Raw genomic sequence first — 20737 nt, 5'->3', positions numbered from 1 at the left:
GTCTCCTCTCTGTGATCTCTCTCCTTCCTGCATAAAAGCTGCTCCTACAATCTATATACCAAAAAGGACTTAGCTTCCCCTCCCCCCAATCCCCCCCACCATGAGTGTGCTCCTAGTTATGCCCACAGGTACAGCCATGTTCTTCTACATGTACACCTTAGATTTATTGAAGCCAGTTTCTGAGTTCATAGATCTCTTTCACCACCAGGTTCATTCTCTGACCATGAGGTGGGGGATGCAACACCCTCTTGTGGTGACATAGAATGACGGCATTTCCATGGATGCCCATCTCTTAGCTTCCCATGAGAAAGAAAGGCGAGGACTTGGTAGCAAGACAATTTGGTCCCCACTTCTAGGCCCTTTCTCTTACTTCCCATTTTGTTCCTTCTCCTGCCCAAACATCTAGTTTCCAAACTGCCCTTAACAAGAGAGCAAAATAAGCTGGTAAATGTATTTACACTAAAGTGTTAGTGACTTAACAGTTACCCTTCCAAGGGATGTTTGTCTTTTAACTGGGGATAAAGCTTTAACCTAAGAGAATGGCTTCCTGTTGTGTAATTTTAGGCACTGTGACAAAGCAAGGAGGGATAAGTAAGGGCATCTTCCTAGAGCCCTACATATGTGGCTGTTTATTTGAAGCAGGCTCTGGATAGGATGATTCTGAGAAAAGTTGAATTTTGATGATGATACCTTCATTTATGGGTCTGCCAGTGAGAAAAAAAATTTCAATATCAGGAGCAAGGTCTGGACTGACTGCTCCAGTTTCACCTGAGCATTTTGTAGGCTTTTGGGTCTCTGTGATTTTACTTATGTTTTCTCCTCACTGAGGCCTCTTGTGATTCTAGCTATATCTTACTCATCCTTCAAGATCCACCTCTTCCAGAAAGCCCTCTCTAACAACCTGGAATAAAAAGAGCTCCCAATTAAGATCTGAATTAAAATTCCTACTCTACATATCTACTTACTACCTGTATTACTATGAAAATTAAATAATTTTCACATTTCATATTCATAATATCTATGAATTTCAATTCCCTTGTCTATAAAGTGAGGGATTTAGAGTAGACTGTCTTTTAGGTACTTTCCAACTCTAAATCTATGTCTCTATGATCCTTTGTTCTGAGTTCCCCTTCTCTGAACTTGTGCAGCACTTAGAACATGAATCATATGGTCCAGCCCTTGATCACATATTGTCCTAGGTCTGCTTCTTTAATGTGTGTGAATCTTGCCTCTCTAGAGAAACTGTGCTCCTCAAGGACAAGAACCATTTCTCTTCTGTTTCCCCAGTAGCACCTAGAATAGGGATAAGCTCATGGAAGACACTTAGCAAAAACTGGCTAAATTTAATTAAATTTAAAGCTTTTCTCATCATCAAATCTCATTGTTCCTTTCCCTAAGGAGGGAGAGAGAGTAAGGGAGGGAGCAAGGAAAGAAGAGAGACAGAGACAGAGAAATAGAGATAGAGGTAGAATAGAAACAGAGACAGAAAGGAGGAGTTGGAGTAGAGGAAAGACAGAAATAGAAAGGAGAGATGAGAGAGAAATAGGGACTAGAAAGAGAGAGAGAGAGGAGGAAGCTAGTAGAGACAAAGAGATGGGGCAATGGAAGAGAGTAGTAGAGGAGGAAAGTGAAAGAGATGGGAAGAATTACAGGAAAGAGGGGAAAGGATATAGAGATGGAAGAAAAGATAAAGAGTAGAAGGGGAAAAAGGACAGACATAGAGAGAGGGGGAAGAGACCAGAGGATTGGTAGAGGACACAGAAGACAAATATTCTCTATTTGTTCAACATAGGTGTGCTATCTCCCAGCCCCCCCCCCTTCCCTCCTATCTTTCATGTGACCCTATCCTCCTGAAATGAGCCAGGCCAGCCTGGAGCAGAATCTCTCTTGCTCCCACTCCCCACCACTGATCCCTGATGATCATGCCAGCAGCATCCACCCTCCCCCATCCATTCCATAGATGGTTATTGATGGAGACACCCGGGGAGGAAAATGAATAGCGGTCAGAGGCCTCACTGACGTCTTCCCTCGTGCTGTCGCCCTCCTCTCCCTGGGGTGTCTTTCCACCCTTCCCCTCAATTGTGTCATCTGGCTGTCGGTTTCACCGACATCTGAGGCTCTAGCTTCAAGTACCTCTGTACAAGGCATGCTGGCAGAGCCCAATAACAATCTGAGGATGTTCTTAGGAAAAGCATAAGAGAAGCTGTTTGTCTTTGCAATCCCCTCACCTAGCATAGGACCTGGCTTGAAGCAGGTATTTAATTAATGGTTCAATGATATAGAATTATTAGGGAGACCCCTGAGCCTAAGAAGAGGATGAAGAGGAAGAAGAAAGCGGTACCAGTCTAATGTTTTGTGTTTTCTTGGATCTGGTTGGAGATGCATTTGCAAAGATCATTCCATATGGTCCTCACTTGAACTTACTTTTATCCTCTTTATGAATTCATGTGCTTTTCCTTTGTTTACTACAGGAGCAAAACCTACTTCCTCCAGGAAGTGTTCTCTTACAATGCTATAGGGCCCTACATTATGAAGTTGGAATTTTTTCAACTTTCTACATTTTATAGGAAATGTTTATCTGGCATTGATGAGTTGTCCAGGGTCACATGGGTATTAGCAAAGTGGGGTTTTATCTGAAACCTGGTCCTCTGACCTCAAATTCAGAGCTTTTTCTAATACACAAGCCATAGCAATTCCTTCCCCTTAGTATACTCATTCTGAGGAACTGTGAATTGAATGACAGTAAGGTTTGAATTTCTAAAGAGAAGGTTGGACATATCAGTGCTTAACTCCAGGGATGGTGCTATTTCAGAGGTGAAGGCAAGGGGACAAAAGTGATATATTAAGGTGGAAGGGGCCTTCAAAGCTCCCTTTATATAATACTATAATATAATAATTGCCTAGCTAGTTGGTGCAGTAGATAAGAGTGACGGACCTGGAATCAGGAAGACGTCTTTCTAAGTTCAAATGTCTCCTCAGACACTTACTAGCTGTGTCATCCAGGGGCAAGTTACTTAACCCTGTTTGCCTCAGTTTCCTTTTCTGTAAAATGAGCTGGAGAAGGAAATAGCAAACCACTCTAGTATCTCTCACAAGAAGTTAGGACATGAGTGAAAAGTAATTGAACAATAATAACAAGTCATTTGTGTGTGAGTGTGCCTCTGGAGCACCTATGTATATTAGGGGAGGGGGGTAAGGTTGCTTATAAGACTAATCATTTATAGTGAAAAGAGCAGTAGTTTTATAGTCTGAAGACCTGGTAGGTAGGCTGGTGAGCTGATAGGAGGGTACAGGGAGATTATTCTCCTCTGGGCAAGTAACTTTTATTCTCTGATTCTCTTTATTTAGCTGTAAAATAAAAGTATTGAACAAGTTAACCTTTAAGGCCCTCCCTAGCTCTGAAGACACCTATGAACCCAGGTGTATATAGGCATGCATGGATATGGATGTGTGTGTATATGTGTAATATATATTAATGAATAAGGAACATAGGGTAAACTCTGTGGGTCTGTGCATATATCATGTATGTACCCCAAGGAACTGGGTTCCACATGCTCCCCTCAATTTTTTAATAAGCTACAAGAAGTTTCTTACAATATACATCCCTTCCCTCTTATTGACATCCTTTCTTGCCAGCTCTGCCACCACTCCATCTGAAGATTCACTTAGAGGACCACTCTCCACTAAAGACAGCCTCTTCTATGGCCTGGGAGGGCAGGACATAAAGCATGAGGGGAAAAGAACAAGCTACTCTCCAGGACTCTCCTTGGCTCCCTGACTTTGCCACTGAAAGCAGAAGCAGAAAAGCCCGAGAGTCGGCCAGTCTTATCCTTCCCATGCAGGAGCTGGCCCTGGGCTGAGTCTTTTCAGGATATTCAAATCATTCCCATTTATCAGGCGCTCGGTTTGCATCTCAGAAGCAAGCCAACAGTGCGCAGCGAGCACAGCCAGACCGGCTTAGAGCCATGAGGAATTTTTTTCCCCTCCCTAATTGAAAGAATTCATTTCTCCTTTTCAACCTAAAATTGATTTACTTTGAGGGGGGTGGGGTGGGGAGAGAGGCAGGCCAGCAGGCAGGCAAGGGAATGTTGAAATGCAGCTTTGAAGATGCTTGTCCCCTAAGGAGACCGAGGTGCAGAGCAGCCCTTGTGTGGAGCACAGAAAACCATAAGAGCCTTCTTCCTTACCTGCCTGCCAACAGCACCTAAAATTCCACCATCAGCACACAATCTCCTTTGGGTCCTGAAGGCTTTATTTTTGTCTTTGAGAGGTCTCTAAAGATATGGAGGTGCACACAGAGAAAGGGGTGTGTGTGTGTGTGTGTGTGTGTGTGTGTGTGTGTGTGTAAAATATCATAATCCATTAAGAGCTAATCCTTGGAAGAAGGGAATGAATTGACAAGCAGGGTCAGTTCCACTAAGATACCAAGGATAACCTGAAACTGGACCCTAAAGATTCTCCTCAAATCTTAGGGGAGGAGGGCAGATCTGTGGCATTTGGAGAACAAGCAGACATCACAAAATTCTATTCCCTTACTGATGTCACAGACACTATCCTTTCTTCAACCATTTGTCCATTTGAGAACAAAAAACCTTGGGAAGGGTTGGAATACTTGCTAATAACTTAGAGGAGGCAGATGCTGGTAAATTCAGAAATTCAAAATTGAATGAAAGCTCTTTGAAGGGGAGAGACTCCATTTTTGAGAGGAGGGGCGGGGTATCCTCAGGGTCTGCCACAGAGCAGACATTGAGTAGATACTTAATGAATTGTTAATGAATGGAACTGATCTGATAGGGACTATGAGCTGTCTATCTACATGCCACAGAGTAATGTTGGGCTGTATGCTTTCTACCTGACTTGTCTCCTTCCAACCTAGGTGGGAAGGTTAAGAGAATAGTTATCATATCTAAGGGTTCTGAATAAGACTTCTGTGTGGGTTCCATTGTCTCCTTCTGAATTCCCAAAGGAAAACAGAAATACCAACAAGGTTTCTCTTTGGCAGACTATCTCTCTTGCCAGCATCTCTGATCCTTTTTATCATTTCCCCAGTAAAGATCAAGAACCCCATAGTGAAGTAGGGAACTTGGGACTAATATCCCACAACTGCTACCAAAAATGAGTTATACAGACCAGGAAATAGATTTCTTCAACTTGGATTATTTCTCATCTTAATTATTTTTGGAGATAATAAGGGTTAAGTGACTTACCCAAGGTCTCCTATTCTCTTAGATCTCTCTCCTGGGGAAATCCAGGGATTAAGTCAGTCTCCCACAACCTTCCACTTGGCACTCAGGGCCATCATGGGTACCCTCCTCCACTCTAAATTGCTTGGAGGTGCCCAAGTATGTCTGTTCCCTATAAAAATCTTTCTATAGATGGCTAATACACCCTGCTGCATCTCTAGCTCCTTACTGATGATGTCAAAGACCTGCTTCTTTTCCCTCTGTTTCAGAACACACAGCAATCACATCTTGTTTCCTGCTATCCTCATAGCTCCTTAACATGTTAACTCCTTCAGCTTGTTGATTTTATAGCAATAATCAGAGTAGAGATTGTTACAGTGGTCAGTGCTAGGATATGCTTAGCACTGTCAGAAGTTGAGAATTGAGGGATAGGTGGAACGGATGTTAGTCTTGACATGAGGAAAGACTGGGGTTCAAATTCCATTCTGTCATTACCAGATGGGTGTCCTTTGGATCAAGTCAGTAAATCTCTCTGAGCCTTGCTTTTCTCATTTAGAACATGAGAAACTTTCTGAGGGTTTTTCTGAGGCTTTTGCAGACTTCAAAGCACTATGGAAATACCAGCTATTCTTGTTAGCTTTTATACCCTTCACCCTAACCTCATGCACTAGTCAAAGAATGAGAACTGACAGGTTTCATTTTCAGACAAAAGATCCTGACATCCACAGAGTCATACTTCAACCCTACGTCTGCCCCATTAATGCTCTCCTTACTTCCTCACCATGCCATCCACATTTCATAAATGGTATTTTCTACTTTATGCCAGTGCTCTGTAAATAGCTAGATGCTAATATGAGGTAAATTGGGGGAAAGGGATTATTCATTTTACAGAAATTCATTGTTCACTTTGCAGAAATGTTCATTGGAGTTTCCTTTCAATTTAATTAAAGTCAATAAAGATTTGTTGATTATACACTATGTGTTTTGGCCTCCTTCCCTTATTCATTTAAAACATAATTTGTAATACAAATATTTTATTTGTGTACACGTTTTCAGGAATACTTCCACTGTATAAAGTTCTATGAGTAAAAATATTAATAACTCATATTTATCTAGCTCTTTAAGGTTTACAAAGTAGTTTGTACCTCATAACTCCTTTACAAAGTAGGTCTCATATGTATTACTTCCTGTATTGTACAGAAGAGAAGACCAAGTGTCAAAGACATGAAATGACAACTGTGGTTACAGTGCTATCAAATGTCAGAACCTTACCTAAAACTCAGGTCTTTTGGCTCTAAGGTTTAGTCTTCTTTCCCCTATAATATGCTGCCCCTCAATAATTTGATACTACAACTCACATTTATTAATATTATATAAATGACGTATTAGAAATAATGCCTAGCATTTTATACCTTTTAATTTCATCAAAGGCTTTTCAGAGTTGCTATTTCATTTGCTTTTTTCATGTCTCAGAGGCAATGGAGCAGGTGCTATTTTGTAGATATAAAAGTGAGAATACTAAGGCCAGACAAGGAAATCACTGGCATATCTGGGATCTGTAAATGTGTCTTTTGCATTGGAACACTGCTTAAGGCTCCATTCAGAAGATCATGCCATGGTCCTGAGGATAAGAGCAACTCTTAGATAAGGTATACTGTGAGGTAGTTCTTTCCCCAATTTGGCCCTTTCCTCTTCCCCAATCAAATCTAATCTAAGCAATTACCATATTTCTCTCCCTAGGATAGTGTTTCTATGCCCCAAATATAGTTGGTGTGACAAGATGCTTCCTTTCTGAAACAGAGAATCATATAGTAATAATTAATAATTAAAATTTGTGTTTATATAGCAACTATAATGTTCTAGGTACTGTGCAAAATATTTGACATTTGATCCTTAAAGCAACCCTGGAAGTTAGGTACCACAATATGGGAAATTTTATCATCAAAGAGGCTGAATTGTGTGGTTCAACTTTTAAATGAAATATCAAGTCAGAGAAAGGAAAGCTGAGAAAAATTTCAAGGAAGAGTGGAGTTTAATTTGACTCTTGAAAAAAAATGCCTAGTATTTGGGTAGGTAGAAGGAAAGAGAAAAGACATCCTTATCTAGGAGAATGGTATAAGCAATGGTGTGGAGATAGGGATGACAATGATGGGTATAAGAAGTTCCAGTTGGGCTGGAAGGACTGCAAGGGTGCTGAGTCCTTCTTGTCACAACTTGAATAACAAGGAAAACCCAAAATTGAATCAAAGGGATTTGTCATAGAAAACTCCTGAAGAGAGTATAATGAAAAGAAAGCAAACAACCTTGCTGGAACTGAGTCAACTTTGCTCTACACTGTACTAGATGACTGAAGAATTTCTAAATCTTAGATTTAGAAAAAAGTTTCCCTTCTTTTTGATCATCTGGTCCAAATCACTCATTTTAGAGATGAGAAAGTTGAAGTTAATGGTTGGGAAATGACTTGCCTAAGGTCATATGGGTAGCAAGTAGGATACCTGGGATTTGAAATCTGGTTCCTTTTCAATACAATATACCTTGGGGACTGGCCTTATAGACATCAGTCAATCAATGCACCAACATGCATTTATTAATCACCTCTACTATATCATGTTAGGCACTGGGAATACAAAATTAGAAATAGAACAGAGAACTTTTATGAAGTTTGAATTATATAGAAGACAGAAAGTACTCATTCATACAAACAATATATACACTCTAATCATAGATTCCTAGATTTAGGCATTTATCTAGACTTAGATAAATTAATGATAAAGGGATTTTATATATATATATAAATCATATATATGTATATACATGATGGTATAGAAGGAATTATATATTATGTATGTGATATAGAATATGTATTTAATATATTAAATATAATGTATATAACATATGTAATATATGTATATAATATAACATCTATATACAATACATGTATATATGTGGATGTATGCATGCCCTTATCAGAGGTGGTGCTGTGCTCTATGAGCAAGGCAGAATTGAAGCAGCTAAAAGCAGATGAGCAAGTTTACCTACCCCAGCTGTTCAAAAGGACTATTTGTTTCTAACCTTTGATAGAGCATTCCGAGCTCATTTTGGCTTGATCAGTCACAGTCAGACAAACTGGAACTTCTCTTTAACATAGTGATACTATTTTGATCTACTTCTATAGAGAAGGACAAGAACCATATACATACATACATACATACATATATATATATGTGTGTGTGTGTGTGTGTGTGTGTGTGTAGTTATTTTGTTGGGGAGGCAACAGGAAATATGAAAAACAGGAAAAGGCTTCACGTAAGAGATGATGTTTGAGTGTTTGAGTTGAATATTGAAAGAAATCAGGTATTCTAAGAGGCAGTAGCCAGGAAGGAGGACATTCCAAGAGTAGGAACTTGGGCAAAAAAGCGGAAATATGAGATGAAATGTTCTATGTGAAGATCAGCAAGGAGGACATTTTGCCTGGTCCCCACAACATTTAAAGAGAAGAATGAATAATAGACTTGGAAAGGTGCTCTAAAGTCTTTAAATGTCAAATGGAAGAGATCATATGTGATCCTGAGAGTTATAGGGAACCCCTGGAGGATGGGAGGGGAAGAGTGACAAGGTTTGTCCTGCAATTTAGGAATATTGTTTTGACAGCTGTGTAGAAGAGGGATTGGAGCAGGGTGAGACTTGAGACAGGAAGACCAATAAAGCTATTGAATTAGCTGTGTGACAAGAGATGAAAACCTGACTTGGCATGGTGACTGGATGAATGGAAAGAAGGGGATAGATGGGAGAAATGTAAAACTGTGATGAAGACTCTGAGAAGACTAAATATTTCCTAAATATCTCCCTTACTAGCTTGCCCCATTACTTAAAATCCTACTATTAGTGATCCATCTTACAAAGCACTGAGGGTTCCTATTAAAGGACCAATAATGAAGGACAGTTCATTAATCTGTTATCAGTCACTTGTGCCTTAGTATGAATTAATTTGTTATGATGGTACATTCTGCTGAGATTAGAACCCTAAGGTATTTGAGGTTGTAGTGAATATACTGGTGAATATGGGGGTCACAGATTTTACTCAGTTGGGAAAGCCTGAATGGGATCTAGAGTGCGGGATCCTGGGTAGCCAGAATTTCATGAAGGCTTTGAGGGAATGGGTAATAGAGCCAAAGGGAAGAAAGGGTCACAAAATGGGAAACAGAAGAATATATCGTTGACTGAATAGCTGAGAAACACTTCTTACTATGGTATCTTCCCTCCCTCAGTTATTCATGGAGAAACCAGCCCTTAAAGGGTAGGAAATGACATATGGCAATCAGAGGAAAGGTAGCTTGAGCTCTTAAAAGTTGAAGGTAACTGTTGTGCCGGTTGTTCTCAACCTCAGTGGGGTAAGTGGGAAGATTATGAGAAAGGCCCACTCACAAAAATGGGGGAGGCGGTGTCTGTGAATCTCCCAGAAGAGAGGGGAGAGGGAAGAACAGGGAATACATTCAGCAGCTCAGTCACGATTCCTTGCCAACCCCTATCCTCCATGACTCATTCATGTTTGTTCTCACATCCTCGATGACATACCTGATGGCTTCACCAAACTCTTCGTAGTTCTGACTTCAGACATTATGGACTCCAAACTGGGTAAGTGATTGTGAAAGAGAAAAAGACAGAAGCAGTGAGATGGAAACAGTGACAAACAGAAGTGGACACAGAGGGGCTAGTCAAATGAAAACAGACTCAAAGAGATGGAGAGGAAGGACAGGAGTTAGTGGAAGATACAGAGTGTGCAGAAGAAGCAGAGACAGAGAAAAGACAGAGATTCAGAGAGCTGCTTTGCTCCATTTCCACTCATAAGGCAAAAGAGAGAGTGGACTACATTTGCAGAAAGATGGATTATGGTTATTCATTTGAAAGAACTTATGGACTCAAAGTGTGATGAGGCATTATAAGGGCAGGATGAGATTTTGGTATAGACTGAGGGCCATCTAGTACAATGTGATGTTATCATATCAATCCTCCAGAGGGTTTCCCCCTTTAAAAAAGGCATAGATGTTGATTTATCCTAGAAGCATCCATACTTAGGAAGAAATGATTCTCCTACAGAGAGACAGACAGACACCCTGACTGAAATAGGTTTCCCTTCCATTTTTATTCAAATGTCCTTTGAAAAAAAAATTCCCAACTAGAGATCCTTTTCATCTTTAAAGCTTTGAATTGATGAATGTGGAAGGAGGTGGGGCTCCCCCTCAGTTGTCCAAGCACTAATTGGGGTCCAGTGCCATCACAGAATCTAATGGCATGAAGTGTGATGCCCTCCTGCAGCTGCATGATCTTCACCAGGTGTGCAGTTCTCTGGGCCCTAGCTGACTCACTCCCATCTAGGAGCTCCCAGCTGGGAATTCATCCCCAACCTATTGAACTGTAGTCACTTAGAAATATGAGGATCTCTGAAGTAGTCCCTGGGGAGAGATGAGGTTTTGAAGAGAACAGGAAAGAGGAGCACAAGCAGGAGCCAGAAAGAGGGGGTTGGAGAAGAGAGAGCTTCATTAATACAGGGTAGGACTGGTCTTGTGTACATAGGCAACTGTGTATTTAGTGTAATCTGGTGAGTGCAGGGAAGGCCCTGGTACCCTCAACTTTCTCCCTATCAGTCTACAAAGCTTAGAACTTAAATAGTCTAACTTAAGGTATTTCTCTCTGTTAAAAATCCTTGAAAAAAATGTCAGATCATCAGTTATTAGTACCTGCAGAGGGAATTAGATTATTACAATCAGTTTTGTCTCCATAGTTAGCTAGAATCATGATCCTGAGGAAATGGGAATTATGATGAGGAGAATTCATTTTCTAGGATGAATCTGCCCAAAGAGGGATCATGAAGTGGGACAAACCAGACAAAGAATTTTTCTGGTGTCCATGACCTTGTTTTAAAAAATATTTTGATAACTATGTTTCAATATAGATATTTAGAAACATTATGTAGAGATAGGATCTATAGTGTTGCCCTACTTCCAAAAGGACTTACAACACAAAAAAAGATTAAAAACTCCTGCCTTAAGCTGGTAAGAGGCAGTATGAGGTTGCTAGACATTTGCAGCCCTATAGGGAACAGAGGTGAAGGATACTCAATAAGTAATTGTTGTTGAATGATTTCAGCTGTGTCCAACTCTTCATGACCCTATTTGGGATTTTCTTGGTAGAGGTATTGGAGTGATTTGTCATTTCCTTTTCTAACTCATTTTACAGATGAAGATGAAGCAAACTGGGTTAAGTGACTTGCCCAGGATCACACAGTCAGAAAAAAAGTAATATGTGATGCCAAAAGAGCTTGATCTTGAAATATTGAAATCCAGGGTCCAAAACCTTTGACTCTAATCTTCTGTGTGATCAAGTACAGAGTCTACATTCTTCTGGAATCCAAATTCCTTATCCATATAATCATAGTACTTTCATTACTGATTACCCAGTATCATTGTGAGGAAAGCACTTTGCAACTCTTAAAGGGTTAGAGAAAGATGAGTTATTATTATTGAATGGAGATCTGGGCAGGTATGGGAAATACACTTTCTTCACTGACTTCCCTATTTTCCTTAGGACCAGCAGTGACAATTAGAATGAAGTAACTCTGTTGGGGGGGGGTAGAAGAGATAGTTAATTAGATATACCAGTTGTCTAGGAAGTCACTTTTCCAGCCTAAAGACAAATCCTTAAAAAGGAAAGCAGGAAGACCCTATTATAGAACCATAGAACTTCCCAGTTGGAGGAACTTTAGAAATCATTAGCAATCCCTTCATTTTCCAGGTGGGGAAGGCTGAGCCTCTTGGAACTAAGTGATGAAGTAGCTGGAGTCAAGAAGATGTTAGTTCAAATTTAGCTTCAGACTCTTACTTGCTATGTGTTCCTGGGCAAATCATTTAAACTCTATTTGTCTCAGTTTCCTCATCTGAAAAATGGGGAAAATAACAGCATCTATCTCATAGGATTGTTATGAGGATCAAATGAGATAATATTTATAAAATGCTTAGTAAAGCGCCTGCCAGGTAGTAAGAGCTATTTAAATGTTAGCCATTATTATTAAAGTGACTTTTCCAATGGTATCCAGGGTATTGTTACTGCCAGTCAATGTCAGAACTTCATTCATCTTGCTGCTCATTAGCTTGAAAAGCTGTCCCCTCCTCCACCACTCTACTAGCATACCTCTCTCTTCCTTCTATGCTTATCAAGGCTTACTTTCCTAGGATGTCTTCCCTGATGAAACTCGGCCCAGTTTGATTTTATTTTCTTCTTTTTTAAATTTCATATTCCCTTGGTAGATAGGTAGCTGTCTTTTGTCAAATAGCTTTGGCACTCTTTCCTGGTTATTGAATCTGAGGGTGTGTGGTATATCCCTGTCTAGAAAGTATAATTCTACCCTAGCATTAGGAGATACTGCCTGTCGGGTCTTCTTGTGCCAGGTGCTATGGGTAGGAACATGCTCTTTCTCGTAGGGGAGCTTATCTGGAGAGACAAGACTCACAGAAGAAACAACAGACCAATATCTGATATGTGACCATTTGTCACATCTGCTCAGAATCAACCATGTTTAAGGGCTCCAGTACCAACCTTTTTCCTTACGCTCTGAACTCTTACTCTGACACCTTGTGTTTCTAATTGGTTAGCATCCACCAAATGTAGCCTAGATCCAGATTCACTATGTTCCTCCTTGGCCATCTTCATGTCTCTCCTATCTACCATGCTGATGCCTCTCCTATTACCTTCTCCATTTCTAAATCTGACTCTAAAACTATTAATTAAATCAAGACTACCAAAATCATTCATTTCTATGTGTGTTGGCTTTCCTTATTAGAGAATAAGCTTCTTGAAGACAGGGACTCTGTTGCTTGCTTATATTTGTATTCCCAGTGCTTAGCATAGGACCTCATACATAGTATGCACTTAATAAATGTTTTTTAAAAATAATTCATTAATGAGAGTATATGATCTGGTGCCAGATTATGTGGCTCATACCCTCAGTTTGATAGATAAGGGAAGTGAGTGATCAGCAGGAATGGGGGGGGGGAGAATGGAATGGGTGTGTGTGTGGGATCCTGGGTGAGATTGATAATTCTTCCCCAAGTTGAGGGAGTGCAAGAATATCAGTTCTTATGGATATCAACTTGCTCTCAGATAGAGTCTGAGGCAGATTAGCTTTGCTTGTGCATATTGTCCTACCTTGTGAAATCCTCCATGACCTACCCTAAATAGCAGAACTAATAATTTAGACTTGACCTTCAATGGATTTGGAATGAGAGGTCCTGAGTTCACATCTCAATTCTGTCACTTATTTCCTGCCTGAGCTTGGGCAAATACTTTATCTTCCTTTCCCTCAGTTTCTTCATCTGTAAGTTTTCTTCTATCTCTAAATCTGTGATCATATGATCCATAATATATTTGTTATTTTTGTTTTATTTTCTTTAACAAGACAGGTTCTTCCTTTTCAGTGAATCTTAAACTTTGTCTTTTCACAAGTGGTACTTCATGTATAGAATGTACTTTCTCTTCACCTCCCAGTTCTAGAATCCCTAGTCCTTCACTGTATATAACTTATTTGCTACCTCTTACAGGAGGCCTTCCTGATACCGAACATAGTTTATACAATAGGCATTTAAAAATGTTTATTGATTGAATGACTACAACACTCCCCTATCCATTAGAATATAAGTTCATTGAAGGCTAAGGATTGTTTAAATTTCCTCTTTGTCTCCCCAGTAACTAACACACATTACTTTGTACATACAGCTGGGTTCCAATTAGTACAAATAATAAATCCTCTAAAATGGAGGCATTATTCAAATTTTCATTGTCTACTTCCACTGAGTTGTAACCAATGACCACATTTTACATAATTATGATTTTGAATAGTATGAATTCAAATATATAGGGCTACTTCAGGGAATTCTTTATTTGCCCTTGGAATCTACCTGTAATAGATATTTAACAAAATTCCTGTTGAATTGAATTTATATAATACTTTAAGGCTTACAGATCACTTTCCCTATAAAAATAAAACACTATGAAGGAAGTAGTCAAAATGCTTTCCCCATTCTACAGATAAGGAAATTGAGCTTCACAGAAGTAGGATGACTAACCCAGAGTGTCAGTGGCAGAAATGGCATCTAGGTTGTCCTGATTTCAAGTCAATCCCGTTACACTAACCCGTGCTACCTCTCCTTTATTCTTTATACTTCATAGGATCTGATGTTTGCATCAAGTCCATGAGACTGCATTAATCACAATTGCTTCTTCTCTTCAGTTTCACACTGCAAAAACACCTTGGTTTCAATCTAGCCTCCAATAGCCCTCTAAGGTCATTACATCTTCCTTTCTAAGAATGTTCTCCAGACAATCAGGCTTAAGCCTAGAAGCATGATCCATGAGAGAGGCAGGGTAGTAGAGGGGTAAATCTTGATTCTGGAATCAACTTAGGTGCATCTGGTCCTTACTACATATGTAACTTTGTACTAGATATTTCACCTCTTCAGTAAGCTCTTCTCACCTTCAAAAGGAGGAGGTTGGATTAGATGGCCTCTTGGTCCCCTTTCATTCTAAATCTCGTATCTCATAAGAAGAGAGGAAACCCAAAGGGATTTTCTTCAAGGGTGGGGGGGGATGGAAACTGGATAGATCTCTCTTTCTTGCCATTTTGCTCAGGTACTTGGAAAAGCAAAGAGGTTGGGCCAGGAAGAATAAATAGGTCTAAAGATATATGACTGGAAAAAAAATGTTCTTTACTATCTCAAAACCCAAGGAGGAAAACACAGGTGACTTTTAAACATTTCAAAATTTTGATAATATTTGAGACCAAAAAATTTTTTGCCCTTTATCCCCAAAACTGAAGATTTCATAGGAGTTCACAATTCCTTGTAAACTGACTAAATTAAGGAGTTTGAGAGCTAATTACATTGCCAACACAGTAGAAGGTGAGCAATGAATCAATTAATAAGCATTTATGAAGTACCTACTGTATGACAATCAATGTTCTAGGTATTGGGGGACACAAAGATAAAAGTGAGACAGTCCCTACCCTCAAAGTATTTAGATTCTATCAGAGGAGACAACACACATATGTATGTATGTGAGTGTGTATCTATACATACATATATATATATATATATATATATATGAGATGTGAACTAGACACAAATTAGCTTGGGGGATAAAGGAAGGCTTCATTTAGAAAATGAAGGAATCTTGAAGGGAAATTGAGATTCCAAAAGAGAGTTGACTTTAAGTGTATATGGTCCAGGAGCGGCTAGGTGGCATAGTGGATAAAGCACCAGCCCTGGAGTCAGGAGTACCTGGGTTCAAATCTGGTTTCAGACACTTAATAAACCTAGCTGTGTGGCCTTGGGCAAGCCACCTAACCCCATTTGCCTTAAACCTAAAAAAAAAAAGAGTATATGGTCCAGGCATGGGTTCCACCCAGTGCAAAGATAGAAAGGGTGGGAAACTGAGTTCTATACAGGGAGAAAAACAATAAAGCTTGGTTGACCAGATCATAGAATTCACAAAGGGGAGCAATATGTAGCAAAGCTGGAAAAGTGGCCTGAAGTCAGGTTTTAAAGAAATTTTAATGCTAAAGAAAGGGGTTTTTCTTTCATCCTAGAAGTAATAGGGAGCTTCTTGTACTTACTGAGTATGGGAACACCATGGGTCTACTTGTGCTTTAGAAAAATCCCTTTGGCAGCCAGGTGAAGGATGGATTGAAGTAGGGTGAATGTGAAGGATTGATTTGGGGACTTGAATTAGTGTGGATGAAGAGAATTTGTGGAGGTAGAAGGATATGGCAACTGATTGTACATATGGTTACTGAATGGGAGAGTGGAAGGATGATAAACTTTCAACCAAAATAGATAAGGTCAAAAGATGGATGGGTTAATGGGGGATGATTATTCTGCTTCTGGTTAGGATGGTTTTTGATGAGAATCAATGGGGTCTAGCTTACCCACATGGATTCCAGGAGCAAAGGTCTAAAAAGAGCATTAGCCTGAATAATAAAACTAGAATCCCAAAGAAAAATATTGGAAGCACCCTTTATCTAGGCCAGGATTGAATAAAAAGACATAAGTCTGTGGCATTGAGAAAGGGTTTCCACCAGTAAAAGGAATTTGAGTGTAGGCAAACAAAATGAAAAGGGAAGCCTGGCAGTATGTGTCACAGAGACTCCTTTGAGGCACTTGAAGCCAATAGTACTCAGTACCCAGGGGTAGGAAGACTGAAGTACTCAGGTAAGGAAGCTTTAGGATAGTAAAAAGAAAAACTAAAAAACAAACCAGCAGAATTTGGATGGACCTGAAGCTGATTGAATATACCAGGAATCCCTAGGGTTCAGTAAGTTCTAGACTAGAGCACTCTGAGTCTAGACAATTCAAGGACATCTGAAAACTTCCAGGGCTCAGAGTATAATTCTGAAATGCCAAAATAAATAGAATTCACAAGACAGAAAGAGTAAATAAAAGAAATTATTAGACGATATTGCTCAATTGCTCAATGAAATGGATAAATGTTTACTAAAGTATAAAATACCCAGATTAGCAGAACAAAAAAAAAGAGAATTTAAATAAACCAAACTTAGAAAAAGAAATCAAATAAATCATAAATGAGCTCCCAAAGAAAAAGTACCTAAATCAGATAGATTTACAAATGAATTCTGCCAAACATTCAAAAACAATTTGTGTATCACAAAAATGGTTTGCAATAATAGGAAAAGAAAGGGTCCTATCAATTTCCTTCTATGATATAAATATGATCTTGATAGATGAACCAGGGAAAGAGAATGTAGGGAGAAAGTTATATATTCCTAATGGATTTGTTAAAAAAAACATAATGCACAAAAAGCAAGTAAAATCAGCAATAGTAACATACTAATAATTATAATGCATAGATCATGTTAGTGACAAAATCAAGCTAAATCACATGATCATATCCATATATGTAGAAAAACCTTTTTTGACAAAATATAATAATTGGTTCTCTTAAAAACACTACAAAGTACAAAAATAAATTGATCTTTCTCTAATAAAGTCAATAATATCTATCTAAAGCAAAAAGTCAGCAATATATATATATATATATATATATATATATATATATACACACACACACACATATATATATAGAGAGAGATAGAGAGAGAGAGAGAGAGAAATAATAGAGGTCTTTCCAATAAGATTCTGGGTAAATCCACCATCACTCCTATTATTTGATATAGGTTAAGAAAGGTTAGTTATAGCAAAAATATATGAAAAAGAAATGAAGAGGATAAACACAGGCAAAGAAGAAATAAATTGATAACCTTTCGTAGATGAATGGGAATCTAGAGAACCCTAAAAATTCAACTAAAATTAATTGAAAAAATTATTAACTTTACTAAAGTAGCAGGATAAAAAACACTCACATGCTGTCAACTATTCTGTATATCACCAACAAAATAATAGAAAGTAATAAAGAAATTCCATTTCAAATGACCTTAGAATGCATAAAATATTTGGCTGAATACCTATCCAAAAATGCATGGGAAGTACATGCATATAACTATAAAATACTATTTTAAAAAATACCTAAATAATTGGAATATATAAATCATTTATGTTAGGCTTGTGTCAACATAACAAAAATAATGATATTATCTAAAATAATTTGTTCAGGGTCATATCAATCAAACAACCAAGGGATTATGTTATAAAGCTAGAAAAGATAATAGCATAATTCATCTGAAGGTACAAAAGGTCAAGAATCTGAAGGGAGAGAATTTAAAAAAAAAGAAAAAGAAAGCAGGAAGCCAGGGAGCTTAGCAGTACCAGATAAACTGTGATGCAAATCAGTAATAGTCAAAACCATTTGGTACTGGTCAAAAAAGTAGAAATGCCATTTAGTGAAACAGATTAGGTACAGAATATATAGGAAGAAATCTAATGTCATAGTGTTACAAGAATAGAGATTCTAACCACTGGGTTAAGAACTCAGTATTCATTAAGGACTGGTGGGAGAACTGGAAATCATTCTGGTAGAAATTAGGTTTAGATCATCATCTGATACCATATACCACAATAAGCTCCAAATGCTTGCATGTTATAGATATAGAATCCACATGAGTAAGAAAGGAAATATCTTTCACAAGAGAACAAGGGAAAGAAGCAAATATTGATAAAGGTCTTCTATGTTTCAGGTATTTTATTAATAGTATTTCATTGATGATTATATTCTAGGCACAGAAGTTCAGTTATTGACCAAAATAGGTATAGAGAGGATCACAGGAGGTAAAATGATTTTAAATTATATAATATAAAAAATGCACCAACAATTAAAAACAGTAATTGTTCCCTAGTAAGTGGTCACTACTCTGCTGGCACTGTCTGAATTCACTTCACACATAACTCTCCATCTCTCCAAATTTTGTCAAGACCCAGTTCAAGTTTCTCCCCCAAGAAATGCTCCCAGCTATTCCCACCCTGAGTGCACTCATTCTGAGCCACAACTTGTGATATTTAAATTATATTCAAATTATATTGCTCAATTACTCAATGAAATAGATAAATGTTTACTAAAGTATAAAATACCCAGAGTAGCAGAACAAAAACCAGAGAATTTAAATAATCCAAACTTAGAAAAAGAAATAAAAAATCTTTGTGTCAAGTTTCTGAGATAGGTCTGATATTCAAAATATATGGAACTTATTCAAATATATAAGACCAAGCACCATTACCAAATTCATAAGTGATCAAAGGATATGAATAGGCAATTTCCAAGGAAAGAAATGTGAGCTATCTATTGCTATATAAAAATATGCTTCAAGTCGCTAACTATAATAGAAATCTAAATTAAAGCATCCTAAGGTTTCCATCTCAGAACCATGAGATCGGTAAAGATGGCAAAAAATAAAAATAAAAAAGGAAAATGACAAGTCAGAGACACTGGGAGGACAAGCATACTAATTCACTTTTGGTGGAGTTCTGAATTGGTGAAGTCATTCTGGAAAGCAAATTGTAGTTATACCCCAAAGTCACTAAAGTACATAAACATTAACCCGGCTATCTCATAACTAGGTGTCTGTCCAAAGGAGGAAGGAAAAGACTCTTTTAATAAAATTATTAAAGAAGCAGTTAGTTGTTGTTATAGCTTGGAACTGAAAATAGGGACTCATTAATGGAAATATTTCATTGTTGATCAGTTATTCCATCATGTCTGACTCTTCATGGCCCTATGGACTATAGCATACTAAGCAAAGGGGATATAATTGAAGAAATAATAGTACATAAATATAATGAAATGTTATTGCACTGTAAAAAAATTGTGAAAGGGACAGATTAAGAGAAACCTGGGGAAATTTGTATGGATTGATGCAGAGTGAAATGAGCTAAACCAGGAGAATTATTCACGATAAAAATAATCTGTAGAGAAAAACAATTTTTACAGACCTAATAATATTGGTCAATGCAGTGATCAACCATAACTCCTCCACTCTCTGGCAGAGAGGCATAAAAGGACCCATATGCTTTTGGAAATAACTAGTGAGTAGATTTCTTTGCTTGATTATGTATATTTGTTATGTAGAAGTGGTTCTTTTGGTGGTGGTGGGGAGGGACTTGAGTGAAGAGACTACTCATATTGATACCAAGGAAAGAAGAAAAGAGACTCATAGAGGTATTTTAGAAAAAATACAACTTAGTTAAGAAGGAATTCAGAGGGAGATAGAAAGGACAGCTATGAAACTGATGTGATAAATGTATTATTTACTTTGAAAAATCTGCAAGTATTATTGATTTGTAGCTTTGTATACAATTCTTTTTCTGTTCTTTTATAAGGAAATATTCATATTTGTCAAAAAAAATTAAAGGAAAAATAATGCATTGTTTTGGACTTGTTTAGTTTGAGATGCTTATGAAACAGTTTAAAATGTTCATTAGGAAGTTGGAGATATGAAACCTGAGTTCAAGAGAGAGGATAGTGCCAGAGTGAACACCGCATCTTCAGAGGGTGACTACAGTTCAGTTCAGCAAGACTAAATTGAGTATACTGTTGGGTACTTTAGGGGATTTCAAAGAAGGACATGATGCAGTCTCTTTCATAACATCACAGAATATTAATTAGAAGATGTAACCTTTAGAGATCATCTAGTCAAAACCCCTTTTTGTAGACTGAGGTTCACACTCATTTGTCTAGTTTTATACAGTTTGTTAGTCATTGAGATGGGAATTCTATTTCCTAGCACAATCTTCCTTCTATGGTATCACAGAAATAATGGGCTAAGCAACTATTTAAGATAATGCATGTTAAGTATTACAAGTTGTGGATCAGAATGAGTGCACTCAGGGTTGGAATAGCTGGGAGCATTTCTTGGGGGAGAAACCTGAACTGGGTCTTGACAAAATTTGGAGAGATGGAGAGTTATGTGTGAAGCTAATTGAGACAGTGCCAGCAGAGTAGTGAACACTTACTGGGGAGTAACTTTATGAATATTAGCTTTCAGGGACTCTTGTTTCAGGGAGATTTCTTATAGCTCACCTGCTCAGGTGACCCTTTGA

General features: G+C 38.1%; 1 protein-coding gene across 42 annotated transcripts in view; it reads right to left on the bottom strand.

Moving 5' to 3' along the window:
- The window catches only part of CELF4 (CUGBP Elav-like family member 4), a 555840-nt gene that overhangs the window by 408780 nt on the left and 126323 nt on the right, over positions 1–20737 (bottom strand). The gene's annotated exons all lie outside the window — the stretch shown is intronic.

Source organism: Macrotis lagotis, chromosome X, assembly GCF_037893015.1.
Source record: "Macrotis lagotis isolate mMagLag1 chromosome X, bilby.v1.9.chrom.fasta, whole genome shotgun sequence".
NCBI lineage: Eukaryota > Metazoa > Chordata > Mammalia > Peramelemorphia > Peramelidae > Macrotis > Macrotis lagotis.
Note: the sequence above shows the minus strand (reverse complement) of the source record. Positions and strands in the feature narration are given on the sequence as shown.